This window comes from Eublepharis macularius, chromosome 4 (genome assembly GCF_028583425.1).
Source record: "Eublepharis macularius isolate TG4126 chromosome 4, MPM_Emac_v1.0, whole genome shotgun sequence".
Lineage (NCBI taxonomy): Eukaryota > Metazoa > Chordata > Lepidosauria > Squamata > Eublepharidae > Eublepharis > Eublepharis macularius.
The window spans coordinates 75,332,755-75,347,834 of NC_072793.1; the positions used below are offsets into that span (position 1 = coordinate 75,332,755).

General features: G+C 42.1%; 1 protein-coding gene across 4 annotated transcripts in view; it reads left to right on the plus strand.

Moving 5' to 3' along the window:
* The first annotated feature begins 206 nt into the window (after nucleotides 1–206).
* The window catches only part of LOC129328399 (F-box/LRR-repeat protein 21-like), a 38,171-nt gene continuing 23,297 nt past the window's right edge, over nucleotides 207–15,080 (plus strand). The window contains exons 1-3 of one of the 4 annotated variants that reach the window (XM_054977442.1): nucleotides 207–301; nucleotides 8,292–8,520; nucleotides 10,107–10,201. The gene's annotated coding sequence lies outside the window, so the exon portion shown is untranslated. Of the gene's footprint in view, nucleotides 302–5,580; nucleotides 5,667–8,291; nucleotides 8,521–10,106; nucleotides 10,202–15,080 lie in introns of those variants that run through there. The other 3 variants (XM_054977441.1, XM_054977444.1, XM_054977443.1) reach the window with 3 other exon arrangements.

Here is a 15,080-nt window from a genome sequence, read left to right on the forward strand (position 1 = left end):
TTCCGTTGCGGGGGGAAACCCCCCCCCCCATCCTCAGTCTCAGCACGAAGGAGCGGGGAGCGCAGCGCCTTTGCTAAACTTGTAAGGCACAACAAAAGTCAGTAAAGACGCTCGACGCTCTGAAGCCAAGCGCCGAAATCTGGGTCAAAACTGCGGGCGTGGCGCGCGTGCGCGAAAGGATGAGGCGTCTTTGAGCGCAGGTAGCTGTCAGTGGCTCTTCCTTCGACCCGCTGCCGCAGAGTTGACTAGACTTGCGTGTGGTCGAGCGCTTCCAGCCTGCGGCTTTTTTTGCGATTCCCCGGTGAGAAAGAGCGTGGGGCTACGTGGCGCCCTTGGGCTGGTGAGATGCGAGTTTAGATTAGGCCAACAGTTTCTACGCCACCGGCAAGGCCAGAGTGTGGCTCGCGCGGGGGTCGGCAAATCGTGGGCGCGCATGCTCACAGTTGCTCGGGTAGGGATTGGAAGGGGTGAGGTGGGCGGGGGGCTGATTTGCCGTGCCTTCTCTAGCGGTCTGAACGCCGGCTGTCCGCAAACGACAGGCGAGGTGCTAGGATGCCTCCTCGCTTCTTTGCCTCTGCATTCCAAGCAGTACCTGTGGCACGCCCTGGAGTCTCATAAAGTGGCCCAGGGAATCCCTGCCTTTCCTTTCCTGTTCTGCGAGGTCCAGGTTTTTAGCTCATCTTGGAGCCTAGATAGGCGGCGGCAGCAATTTAGGAACGGGGAGGCGTGTATCTTTTCCATTTCCGTACTGCTCCTGCCAATCTGGCGTTCCAAGTGGCCGCTTGTGCTGCCGAATGTCAAGTTGCCCTACAGGGTATCTCCCCTTTTCTGGCAAGGTTTCTGGGCGCCAGACAGAAACTCAACAGGCAAACTCAAGTTCGTACTTGAGACGAAGGGGAAACGTAAAGTCACAGCTTTTAAATCATAACGCACTGCCAGCAAGTAGCCTTTAGCGCCCTAATTCACTTGGAGCTGAAAATATGACATAAAGAGAGGGCATCCATCCATCCATGCTTAAAGCTACTATTAGTAAACAGCAGTTGTTGGGGGTTAAACAGGCTTTTAAGTTTGTAAATCAGCACATCTTTAGCCTATGAATCTTTGAGAGAGGAGAGCAGAATATATGTCTTGATATTTTCCTTGATGCATCAATTGGAGAAAAGTATTAAAAATACAAATACAAAGTAAGAGATGTTGATATAAGTGTCCTCTTTCCTTTTGTAGATAAACCTCAAGTGTTAACTTGGCTGTTTGCCTTGGTGAAAAAGGAATTTGTCTAATAAAAAATCTGGGAGTTGCAAATCTGATTAGAACTAGACAACAAATTACTGTAATTATTTTCATTTCTCAAATAGTTGGAGCAGATAACAGTTACTAGAATATCATAACTGAAGAGTAGGGGAGGGGGAGATGTTTAAAAGTAGTTGACCTTAATTGAAATCATTTTAAATGTACTAGTTAGGAGCAATGTTAAACCCAAAACACATCCTTTCAAGTGAGAGTGATTTAAAATTAAAATAATAAATACAGCTTAGTGATTCGCCCAGATCTTTGGAAGCTGATCAATTTCACTGCAAAATACTGGTTTCTGTACTGTGAAACAGTGTTTGTGTTTACTGTTGTTGAATCATGAATTATCTACCTCTTAAGATAGGAAAAACTCTGATGTTTATTGAGGCTTGGTTACCCAAGCAATTGCGCATAAGTTGCATACTGCATCCAAAATCTTATTTGAGAGAGAGAGAGAGAGATGTGGATCTATTTTATTAATAAACATTTGAGCTGGATTTAATACAGTTTTATTTGAATATTCCACTGGTGATTGAAAACCATAGGAAACTTTTCACATCTTCATTTGCAAGTGGGTAAATCTCTCCCATGTTGCACATTGGATATCAAAAAGATCCAAAAGGTTGTTCACATATGGTGAAACTGTCTGCTAATTTTTATGTTAGTCCTCTCGATAAAGTACAGGGATACTTATTTGAGAGCAATGATGCCAAGATAAATCTATTTTGGTAGCTAATCAGCTATTGGGATACAGTTATTTTGAATAAATCTGACTTGTAATGGCAGCTATCAAATACTGTTACAGTTCTTTTTCTCTCAAGTGCAAGACAAAATTTGATTTCCCAATTACTATTGTGGTGTCAAGGATACTGATATTTTAAAACAGTGATTTGAATATGATTCTTTTCAAGGTATAGACTTGATTTTGTATGCTTAAAGGGCAGATGTTTCAACTCGTGACAATATAGAATGGTGTATTGCACATGTCCAAATACAACATCAGTTATTGGGTATGATCTGTATTTCACGCTGCATAGTTCTGTCACGTGTGATGAGGTGAGTGTTGAGGACCCAGTACAGGAGGATTTTTTATTTGATACCAGTGTACAACTTACTGGTTTGGCCTACAGCTGACAATCTTTAGTTGTTTCTATAAATTATTTCAAAAGAACCATTTGTTTGGTCTACTGGCTGTGATTGCATATGCCAAAATATTTTAATCATGGTAGTTGCATTTACTGAGTTCCATTAAATAATTTTATTGAAGCCAGTTTAAGAGATCACTGGTTTATAGGGAAACTGAATTTACAAATTCTATTTGTTTAGCTTAGCAAAACCTAATAAAATAAGGAGAACTACCAGAAAAGTGTGTGTCTCTTTATTCTTTTTTAAGCTATTCAAATCAATAATACACTTCTGGGTAAGTGGATCTTGGGTTCTAGTGAAACATTTATTTCAAATAAATAATACTTAATTTTATTTAGTAATTTGTTTAGGACATAACACTGAGTAATACAGCTCCAGCGTGGCTTTAAATTTGATTTATTCCCTTCAAATTGGTATCTTTTTGAGGTGGAGACTCGAACTTTTTTAAATTTCAAATTCTGACACAGAGAGGTGGGGGCATCCATGAAATGGCTGTCAGAGGAGGCAGAGACAACTACCAAATGTTCAGGAGTGAGGTTATGCATAACTCTGGTGGTGGTGGAGCAGCTGCAGGGCTTCCTGGATGAGGCATCGGTCCTGGACCCATTCCAGTCTGGTTTCCGCCCAGGTCATGGGACTGAGACAGTGTTGGTCGCCCTCACAGACGATCTCTGCAGGCATCTGGATCAGGGCGGGTCAGCACTACTGGTGTTGCTAGACCTCTCAGCAGCGTTCAACACGGTTGACCATGAACTGTTAACCCACCGCCTTGCCGATGTGGGGATTCAAGGGACTGCCTTGCAGTGGCTTGTCTCTTTTCTCCACGGTCGGGGACAGAGAGTGGCGCTGAAGGAGAGGTTATCAGCATGTCAGTCTTTGGTGTGCGGCGTCCCCCAGGGGGCATTACTCTCCCCATTGTTGTTTAACCTCTACATGCACCCTCTCGCCCAGCTGGCACAGAGTTTCAGACTGGGTTGCCATCAATATGCGGATGATACCCAGTTGTATCTGTTGATGGACGGACGGCCTGGCTCTGCTCCCGAGATCCTAAGTAGAGCATTGGGGGCCGTGTCTGGATGGGTGAAGCAGAGCAGACTGAAGTTGAACCCTATGAAAATGGAGGTCCTGTACCTGGGCCGTGGGGGGATAGATATGGGGATTCAGCTCCCGGCCTTTGAAGGGGTACCATTTGTGCCTGTTTCATCGGTCAGGAGCCTTGGTGTGACGCTGGACTCCTCTTTGTCAATGGAGGCCCAGGTCAAGGCAGCTGCCAGAACTGCCTTTTTCCATCTTTGGAAGGCCAGGCAGCTTGCCCCCTATCTCTCAACCCATGACCTAACGACAGTGATCAATGCAACGGTCACCTCCAGATTAGATTACTGTAACTCGCTCTACACAGGGCTTCCCTTGGGCCTGACCCGGAAACTGCAGCGGGTCCAAAATGCTGCTGCTCGTGTCCTGACAGGAATTTCATTCAGAGCACATGTGACTCCAACTCTGCAGCAGCTGCATTGGCTCCCCATGGAATTCCGAATCAGGTTCTGGTTCTGACCTATGAAGCCCTAAACGGACTGGGCCTAGCATAAGCATAAGCATAAGAACATAAGAACATAAGCAAAGCCATGTTGGATCAGGCCAGTGGCCCATCCAGTCCAACATTCTGTCACACACAGTGGCTAGAAATCCAGTGCCATCTAAAGGACTGTCAGTGAGGCCAGGACACCAGAAGCCCTCCCACTGCCTTCCTTCCAGCACCAAGACAACAGAGCACCACCTCCCCACAAAGAGAATACCATCTATCTCCTGTGGCTAATAGCCACTGATGGACCTCTGCTCCATATATTTGTCCAGTCCCCTCTTGAAGCTGGCAATGCTTGTAGCTGCCACCACCTCCTGTGGCAACGAATTCCATGTGTTTATCACCCTTTGTGTAAAGGGTGATAAGGTACATATAGCATACCTATATGTACCTCAGAGGTACATATAGCATACCTATATGTACCTCAGAGAGCTCTTAGATCTGCAAGTAAACACCTACTGGTGGTCCCTGGCCCCAGGGAGGCTCAGCTGGCCTCGACCAGGGCCAGGGCATTTTCTATCCTGGCCCCAACCTTGTGGAACTCTCTGTCGGAAGACACTTGGGCCTGCCAAGATCTTGTATCTTTTCAGCGGGCCTGTAAGACAGAGATGTTCCGCCAGGCATATGGTTGAGGCCAGCACTGGATCCATCTAATTAGCCTCCCTGCCAGTCGGGGGGAAGCATATGGTCCATCTGCCTCCCCATGCTTGAAGAGTTAGAGGTTCACCAACCCATACCTCCACCCTTTTCTTCCCTTGTGTATGGTGGGCAGGGAAAGGGGGAAGGGTATCCCATTTGGAATGTGGATATCCATGAGATGTTATTTTATTGGTTTTACTTATTGTATCTTATTTATGATTGTGACCCGCCCTGAGCCTGCTTGTGGGGAGGGCGGGCTAAAAATCCAACAAATAAATAAAATAAATAAATAATAGTAACTTTTCAACATTTCAGGCAGAAGCTGTGTTCAACAGCATGTAATTAAAAAGAACATACTGTTTAAACATATAAGCATACACACAGCTTACCTTCAGTAACACAGTGAAGATCCTTGTGATATGGTGGTAGCTGCTTGCTGAAGCAATGTTTTTAAAAATCTGCACAACCAGATCTCCAATGGTCAGTCAGAAACCCTGCTGGGCAAAATCCCACCCAAGTATTCCTAAAAATACTTTGTGGGTGCCAGGAAGGGTGTTGCTGTGTGCCGTGGCATCTGCAGGCACCACGCTGGCGATCCCTGCTTTACAGAATGTTCGCTGGGTAATATGATTAGCTAATGCTTTTGGATTATAGGGAAGAACAAATGCAAACTTTTTCCAAGGAGAAACTATAGTCTGCTAGAAAATGCTGACTTGTATAAACTGAAGATCAACTATTTTTCATTAGTGTTAAGAGGAACTGAAATTTTTTTATTGCAAAAAAGTTATTAAGTGTTACAGCTGCTTTATGCTGAATTGTAAATTGGCTGTACACTAATTACAATGGATGAGCTACAATCGTAAGAGAACGTATTGAGCAGTAAATTATGTTAGAGCAGTGGCCTTGCAAGTTAATATATTTTCAGGCTGACAGTTGCTCTCATTGTCATCAGAAGGATCTGCTTCTTGAGCCCCCAGATTTGTCCACAGGATGATTGTGAAATTTTGTTCAGGTAAGTGGCATAGAATTTTAGCAGCTGTGATGTGGGTTTTCCTGAAAATGATCTTATATTAAAGGGGCTATTCTCAAGGTGTAAAGCAATAAAAAAATAACCAAATCTTTTCTCATTCACAAACAATTCCCTGTCTTGTCTCTTGAAGGCAAGTTATGTTCATTATTTATTTAAGGTATTTATAATCCGCGTTTCTCACTGAGACTCAAGGTGGATTACACAGTGTGATTCAGCACAGGCAGTGTTAAAGACCTTTCATGTACATATAATGGGTAAATACATGCACATTTGCAAAGATTTAAAAACCAGCAGAAATCCAATATAGAGCTGAAGAAATGTTGAAACAATATGAGCAATTCTATGACTGTCGTATTAAGCAACATAGGAACTACCCAGTAGGATCATATTTATAACAGTAATAGTGAAGTCTGTGGTCCCTCAAATATTTACAGCCTTATCTTTTTACTGATGGATCTCTTGAGACCACCCTTACAGTATAGCCCTCCTATCTGAGTATAAAGCCTTCTTGAATAATTCAGTTTTCTATCACTTGCCAAAGGCCAGGAGAGTGGAAACTTTCATAACCAGGTAGACTATTCCATAAAGCGGGGGCCACCACAGAGAGTGCACGTGTATTGGCTGCTATTTATTTTGCCAATGTGCAAGATGGCACATGCAGAAGGCCCTGCTCAGATGAGCAAAGCTGCTGTGGTAAAGTATAGGGAGAGAGGCAGTACCATAGATATGATGGACCAAGGCCATGAAGAGCTTTGTGACTGTCAATACTTTGAATTGGGCTCAATAACTGATAGGTAGCCAATGGAGTGACTGTAGAATGAGATTAATATTCATGGTCCTAGCTTCTGCTAATGGCTGAGCTGCAGCATTCTGCACCAACTTGAGTCTACAAGTTAACAAGATGAATAGGTTAGGATCAAGAAGATGTTTCTACAGCACCTTCAGGCAGCCCATTAAATGTCCAATACTCATAAAGTTTGAGGATCTGGTATGATGTTGGTTTTTGAAAGTCTGGGTTTGTTAACTTATATCACTTAAAAACATTTTTACATATAAATGTTCAGTAGCTCTTCAGTTAATTTTTTCATATCGGCTTAATATTGATATGAATTCTTAGGCTTCTTTTTAATGGGGAAGTTGGTTTGGGAGGTAGAGCAGAATACTGTATCTATAACAGCAGCATTGCCCTTGGAAAAGCTTTTTCATGTTAATCCCAAACTGCTTCTCAGGCTTGGCAGGGGTATACAGGTTAAAAGCAACAGTTTAGGGTTCTGTATTGTGAGCAGTCAACCCCAGCCTCCACCATGTTTAATACAACCTGTGATATAAAAATCACAGAGCCCCTGGATTAATGCAGCTTGATCTGCATTAGAGAAATTTCAACCAGCTGGGCAGAGCGTTGCTGACTCCCACCCGGGAGATTGAGTCATGAATGGAATGTTTATGCAAATGCCAAGGACTGGGCATGATTGAATTACTGCCTTCCTGCACTGCGGACGTGCAGCTGTGACAAGAAAGGTTCTCACTGAGTCACCCCACTTAGCACATTCCGATCTCCCCTTTTTCCATGATTGAATCCTATCCTAAGATTGAGAGCCATCAATCTGCTCTGATAAATTCCTAATTTCTCTTTGGGGACATGTGATCAAAATCTAAATTCATCAATTTAGCTCCGGTGTGAGCAGTTGACCCCTGCCTCTGCCAAGTTTAATACAGCCTGTGATATAAAAGTTACAGAGCCACTGAATTAATACAGCTTGATCTGTATCTGGGAGATTCCAGCCATATGGACAAAGCAGTTACCAACTCTTGCCCAGGTTTCTGCTGAGTCACCTCCCCACACACATATTCCAATCACCCCACATTTCCTTGATTTACAGCCCATTCCTTCGGTCGATGGGCCATCAATCAACATTAAGAATCAATCGCTTCTTTTTTCCAGCAACAGGAAAACCCAATCTTACTCTTGTCACACCCCGTAACAACAATAAAAGGTGCTAAAACCTTACTAATTCTCAGGAACTAACTGTTACGGCCTTTTGTCTCAATGGCAAAGAGGGTTCTCCAGTCTCAGGACATGGTTTGCCCTATAAGAACCAGAGCTTTGTCCCACTCAAATTGTACATGCTCACTAGGACCCAAGCGTAGTGTCCTCAGAGTCTTCCTCTCTGGCCAAAAACGCAGGAAGTTCAAAGCTCTCTTCCTCCATGGACTGCTCTACTCTCCTGGATAGGTAAATATACTCCCCCCCCCCTCACTCTATTCCAATCTCTGGCTAATTTCCTTAGGACTCTGTGTGCCTGTGCCAACAGTTTATTACTTCTTGTGTGTATGTATTTTCCCCTTTAAATAAAGTTACTCTTTGCTTTGAAGACCACATGTCTCAACAGTTTCCTTGGGGAGAGGTTACACTTGTTACTCTTCTCACGTAGCCTTACTCCTTGCGGCTAATTCTCCTCTCTTACTCGCAAGGAGTCTCACTCCAGTAACAGCGGGAACATTCATTAGCAAACTGTTTCTTTGTGAAGCACCAGGAGACACTATGCATTTCTTTTATCACGTCCCAGTGGCATTAATAAAAAGTAATCAAACCTTTGTCATTCCCAGGAGATGGCCTTTATGGTATTTGTCCCAATGGCTGAGGGGGCTCCCCAGGCTCAGGATACGTTTTGCCCTATAAAAATGAGGACTCTTGCCCCGTTCAAACTGTGCACACTTTCCTGGATCCGAGCACTGCACCCTTAGGGTCACTTTCTCTAAGACTCTCCTGGTCAAGAATGCTGGCCATTTGAAGCCCTCTTCCTCCGTGGACTGCTCTACCCCATTCTTTGGATAGGTAATTATCAACTGAAATCCCTCAAATCTATTCCACTTTCACCACTGCTTTTCCTAGGAATCTTGTGTGCATGTGAACAATATCTTGTGTGTATGTGAGTTTTCCCCTTTAAATAAAATTGCTGTTTAATTCAAGAACACCAAGTCTCGTCAGTTTCCTTGGGGAGGAGACCCTGTAAAAATTGGTGATCCAGCTTCATGACCCCTCTCGTATAGCCTTCTCCTTGCGTGAATTACCCCCCCCCTTACTTGCAAGGAGTCCCATTCGGATAACAGTACTGTCTGAGAATCAGTATTGGGAGGAGGTGGCAAAAACCAGGAATGCTTATCCCTTTTTGACCTAGCTTCAAATCCCTGAATATCCATGAAGCTCCTGGGTGGATCTTGGGCAAATCACTATTTCTCAGTGTACGAACCAGGCACCTCCAGACTCCTATTCCAGATGCTGAAAACCGCCACAACAGATCCTTTAGGCAGCAGGAGAGTGCCTGTTCAGTTAAATTGTGAGACTTTTCAGTGTCCAAGTTCCCTGATGTACCCAAATACAGCTAGTGACTCCAGATACAAGCTTGAATATAATACCTTTTAGTTTATTGAACACAAAGTTACAGAGTGTTGTTGAGTATAAAGCCCTCTAATTCAGGCAATAGACATGAAAGCAAATGACCCTTTTTATTGCTAGCCAATATCTATCTGTCTAAAAACACTTAAAGCTTCCTACCCATGCTTCTCTGATGTAGCTTCTTAGCTGCTAGGTTCTCACCATTCATTCAGCAAACGAGTCTATTTCCATGCCACGCAGCACAAAGCATATTGATAACAAGACGCATGAAACCAGTCTTCTCTCACACATAAAGAAATTATGTTAGAAAGAGGGAAGCGTGTGCTGAGCAGCCATCTTTTCAGGCCTGCTGACATCACTCTGTCAACTAAGAACCAAGCAGGGCTCACTTGCTTAATTGGCATTGCTTAGCCACGTGAAATTGGGGTGTAAAATATAGGAGATGCAAGAACTAGTCTCCCAAGCTTGAATCTCCAGGGAACCGGCAGTGGCCTGCAGGTGTTCAGAATTAACAAGCCAGCACATTTTTTCTAGCTAGGCCAAAACCAGGCCTGCAACAACTTATAGCCTGAACCAAAGTTCAGTTACTTTTGACAGGCGTACAGGGCTTGTCTGAGCAGATTCATTACACTCAGCCTAACCTATTTATGTTTGAGTATTAAAATAGTTATAACCTGCTTTTTGCTATACAGTAAGCAGAGTTGTGAGGATAAAAAGGAAGGTTGCAATGTGAGCTCCTTGGAGAAAAAGTCGAATAAGTAAAAGATAGCCCATCTGATATGAGAACCAACTGTTACTGGAAAAGTTGACCTAAATATTATAGGTGTGAACTTCAAGCCCTTTCTTTGCTGAAAATTGGAACTTTGTTTATTCTTCCCCAGGCATTGCTTGTGTCAAGATGATTGTATGGTGTAAAATGTAACTTTATGTATTATTAAATTCTTGCATATTATAGAAACTTCACAATTCTTCAGTGAAATTCATTTTTGGCAAAGATGATTTATTTTATATTTTACCTGTCCTAGAATTGCAAGCAGACAGATGCAGGTGATTGCCTCATGGCCGCAGATAAACCAGTTCATTCATCCTGTGTTAAGTGTAACTTGGACACATTCTTTAGGTAAGAGAATGATGGTACAAAAACATGTATGAGTTGGGTTTAACTTTACCACACTAGTTCTAATAGATATTAAAATTTGACCAAATTCAGTTGTACGTATATTTTTGTATGTTATTACTTGCTGTAGTTTCAATTATGTTCTGTTGCTTCGTAAAACAGAAATGTGTTATATGATCAGAAGTAACACCCTCAAAAGTCAAGTTAACCCTTGCCTTTATAGAGAACTAAAACCAGAGGTATATGTTTATTCTTGATATAAAATTACATTGATGTGACATTTCTATATCTATCTTAGTAATTTTTTTCAAAGTTACTTGTTCAATGATAGTTAATAATGTAAACAACTGTTTAAAAATACCAAAGCTTCATTGTTTATCATTTGAATAAAGATTTCGGCTTTGAAAAGGTACCTTAGCAGTTCCTCTCTGAGATCCAATTATGGCCACTGTCTTACCTGTCCTGATATCTCTGCTGTATTCATACTCAAGGTAGCCTGTCAGTGAGCCATGGTGCTTTGGAGCTTATTCCCTCTTGTATTATTTATTGAAATCCCCTTCTCCCTTGCAGAAGGAGTCCTGGATCTTAGTACCCTATTTCTCACAACGTTGCTTGGATTCTCATCCTATTTCTGCTTATTTCCCCAACCCTCACAGAAACTAGTATGTGTTATGTCATAGGGAACTGTTTCAACTCAGAATCCCCAACCTTGTTGTGCCTACAGTAATTTCTGGAATTTTGAGAAGGGATAGTGGATGCCACTACAATATAGCTGCCATGGGCAGGGGTCTTCCTTGGTATTTTTGTTAATGTAGACTGCTGCTGAAAAATACTTGAACTTGTATTTGGGGGAGGATGGGGGTTGAATTCCTCTTAGTCCCCTCCCCCTTAATGTGTTTTTAAAATAAGGTTTCAGTTAGATGAAATTTTGTGGTGGGAGGGGGAATAGACGCTTTCATTGTTGGAAATGAGCCACAAAAACTTTCATGAAATAATACAGTCATACAAGCTTACTAACTCCTAATGTAACTGAAATATGATGTGATAGGTGACCTTAGTTACCATCTGCAGGTCTTTGGGGGATAGGGGAATCCAGTTGAAGACTATACTGTGGAGTTCAGAAGCTTGGATACAGTGGATTTTACTTGGCATATGTTAAAGGTATTTTGGTTGTGGGTTATGCTTTGGGTATGGTATGGGTGGATTTCCCTGACTCAGACTGAGGAAGATAGTGTAAATCTTCCCTTGTTTCTTTCAGGTGTTTTAGTAGTTCCTTTCTATGCATTATGGAGTTGCTATTTTGGTAGGATGTATGTGTGTGCTATCAAGTCACAATCAACTTATGGTGACTCCAGCAAGGGGCTTTCAAGGCAAGTGAGAAGCAGAGGTGGTTCGCCAGTACCTTCCTCTGCAGAGTCTTCCTTGGTGGTCACCTATCCAAGTACCAACCCTGCGTAGCTTCTGAGATCTGTCAAGATCGGGCTATTCCATGCTGCCTTCCCTCCCCTTTGGTGTAGTTTCAAGTAAACACACACTGTTGAATGGAATCATATGGAGCTAAACTGTGAGCTCCGGTGCCCATTACCCTTTAAGTCAGGCCTTGACAAATTTTTGTTGGATCTAGCAACCAGCCCAAGATTTTAAAGGGGCAGAATCATCCATAACAAATACAGTATTTTCGGTGTCATGATTAGAGATGGGCACGAACAGCAATACAAACAAAAAACCCCACAAACAGCCCAATCTGCTGTTCACGAACAAGCTGTTCATGAGGCCCCATTCTAAATGAACAGGTGGTTGTTGCAAGTATTGTTCCTTGCTGTTAGTTGCTGTTCATCAAGCCAGACAGTCTGGCTCCTGCAATCAATTCCCATGGCAGCTCAGTCAGGGATTGTCTGAACTCTGTCTGAACTCCTGCTGTTGCCCCGGAAAACCCAATCTAAGCCCAATTTAGCTTGATAGGCAGGTTTTCCTTCCAAGTGTGGACTCGAGCTCCAAATTTGTTACAAGAGGAAAAGACCAGAGGGGAGTGGGCTCCCAGCTCTGGCTTTCAGGGAGAGACAGCTGCTGTTAGAGAGACAGGGTGAGTGCATTGGAGCTTGACTTTTCTTTGTGTGTGGTGGGATAGGGATCTACCCCTTCAGGCACTTGGGCTGCTCCCAGGCTCTGGGGCCAAGCTATAATTTACTATTGGTACATTTCCTGCAGCCTGCTTAGGTAGGGTTTCTGGGAGTGGTGCAGTAGGGATCTTGATGGCTGGAGGAGAGCCTGCTGGCCCCCACGAACAACAAACATGTTTGTGACAGGATCATGTTCGACAGTGTTAATTGTTCGTGGATGGCAACGAACACCATGTTCGTTTTTTTTTTTCTGTTCGTGCCCATGTCTATTCATGACAATCACTTTGAGCAGGTTTCTGGAGAGGCAGCGTTTATAGTTTTTGGAATTTGCTTCATTATTTACTTAAAAAATTCACACCAGCTTTTTGGCTGCTTAATGTAAAGCAATAAAGTTAAATGCTGACAAATATTTAGTTTTGTAAATTTAGATTAACTGTAATAAAGTGGAACATCTTTCTAAATCCAATTATAAACAAAAAACAGAACTATCCTTTTTTGATAGATTGCATTCTTTTATGAAAAGCTTATAAAATTGATAGTTTTGTGTACATTTTTTATTTATAGTTCAGCATTACCTTTCTAAATGAATATCAAGCAAAAGTTAAAACTAAAATAAAAATTGAAACAGCAGTGCAAACCTAAAAACAAGAAAACCAGCTCAAAACTTACTAGCTTGTAGTAAAATTACTCCAACCAGTTAAAAGAAGAAAGAAACAGATTTATTAGTGAGAAACATTTTGAAGCTGTCTTGATTCTTGTGTGATAGTGTTGCAGGTAACAAGAGATTATTTTCACATTTTGATCATTATTATCATTAATAAATGTATTTTTTTTGGACATTCTTTAAAAATATAGTCCTAATGCAGGTTAGAAATCATAAAAAGTAAAATTCAAATTATTTTTAGTCTAATAACCAAAACTTGTTTTATCATATACACTTTCCAATTAACTGGAGAAACGGCAGCTGTTTAAAATTGGACCACTCACATTTTTTTTGCAAAATAGGTCAAAGATAAAAGGAAGTAAAAGAGAAAATGGAAGGGAAAGCATTCAGAAAGCAGCAGGCACGGAGTGAAGATACTTTCTGGGATGGGGAGGACCTAGTGCATGCAATACAGATTGCGGGCCTTTCAAAGGCTGAACCTATCCAAAGGAAAGAGGGGATGGTGGGTGGCTGAAGTGCCAGATATGCTCGCTCACAGCAGGAGAGAAGTAGGAAAGGGAGCCTGGACTGGAATAAAAACAGACAGTATAGCTTTGGTTAAAGGATGTAATAGGCAGGATACAGAGCTGCGGTGTTTCTATCTACTTCATCCAGGCTTTCTTTCCTACCCATTCCCTTCTATGCAGACCAGGAAGCTTTGAGTGGGAAACAGGCTATTAGCTCCAATGGAGTTATAGGACTCTTAACATGCAAGGGAAGCAGCTGAAGCTCTCCCCCCCGCCCCGCCCATTCCTCTTACCACTACTACAACCTCTCCGTCCTCCCATTGTCTTTAGCATTCCTTCCAGATGGTTGGATAAGTGGCATAGGGGGCATGGAGGATACAGATTCAGGCAAGAAAGGAGGACAGAGAAGGAAGGAATGTGGACAGGGATAGTTGAAGGGAGACTGTAAATGGGGCAAAAAGACAAAGAAGAAAACATGACATGCAATAAGGAGGTGGGTTTTTTCCCCCTTTTCCTTTTCTTTCCTTTCAAGCTTCTTTGATCCAATGACCTTGAGCAGTGGATACGGAGTCTTTATTTCTTTAAGGAAAATATGGAGGAGACATACTTAGCCAAAGCCAGCATGATCCTTGGATCTCTATCCACCAGCAAATAAGGGACTATGTTGTCTTTTGGTACAATAGGGATAGTTTATTCAAAATAAGAGTAATCCACAGTTTGTGATAAGAATTATAGTGAAGGCATTCTAGTATTATACAGGGCAAAGAATCGACAATTTCCATGTTGCATTTGCAGTCTGTCCAAATAGGGTATATTACAGTATTGACCATGTGAAACTGCTGAAGGAACAGCATTCAGATATGCAAGCATCAATGCTCTACAATAGCAAGGAACCGTTAAGAATTTAATGTAGTCTAGGATTGTTGGAAATGGAAGAATGCCAAAGAATTGGGTTGAGCATACTCTCTGAGCACGTATAACTGAGCTAGAGTAATCTAGTTCTTTTATTCATTTCTTGATGGATGATAAAGATTCACTCTTCTCAAGTCTCAGTATATCATCCTTTACTAACTCAAAGCTACATAGTTTATTATCTATTTCTTGCATCCAACAGGAGTAGTATTGGTCTTGATTTAGCTCATAAAGCAGACCATCCTGCTTTTTGAAGAAAAAGACCTTTAGCCTGTGTTTGAATGCATGCAGCCTTGCTTTGGCTTCAATAGAGCCCTGACCCAGGTCTAATCCTAAAGCTATTCCAGCTATACATTTTGGAGTGATGCGTCACAGAAAATGGCAAAGTGGATAATCTAAATTCTCATTTATTTGGAGAATTCATAATGAAAATGATTTTCATATTAAATGCATGGAGACCTCCTGAGATGTATTTGCCTCCCTTGGAAAAAAAAAGCAGTCAACGCTGATACCGAAGTTTTAATTTTGTTTGTTACAATTTTAAAATGAAATTGTCAGTTAAGGTGGGAGTCAAAGATCATTCCCAGATAAGGCAGTTTGGAGACCATCAATTGAACTCCATCAATTCTCCAGGCTGGGGAGGCAATTTTCTTGGCTTTGGAGAAGACCATAACCTTTGA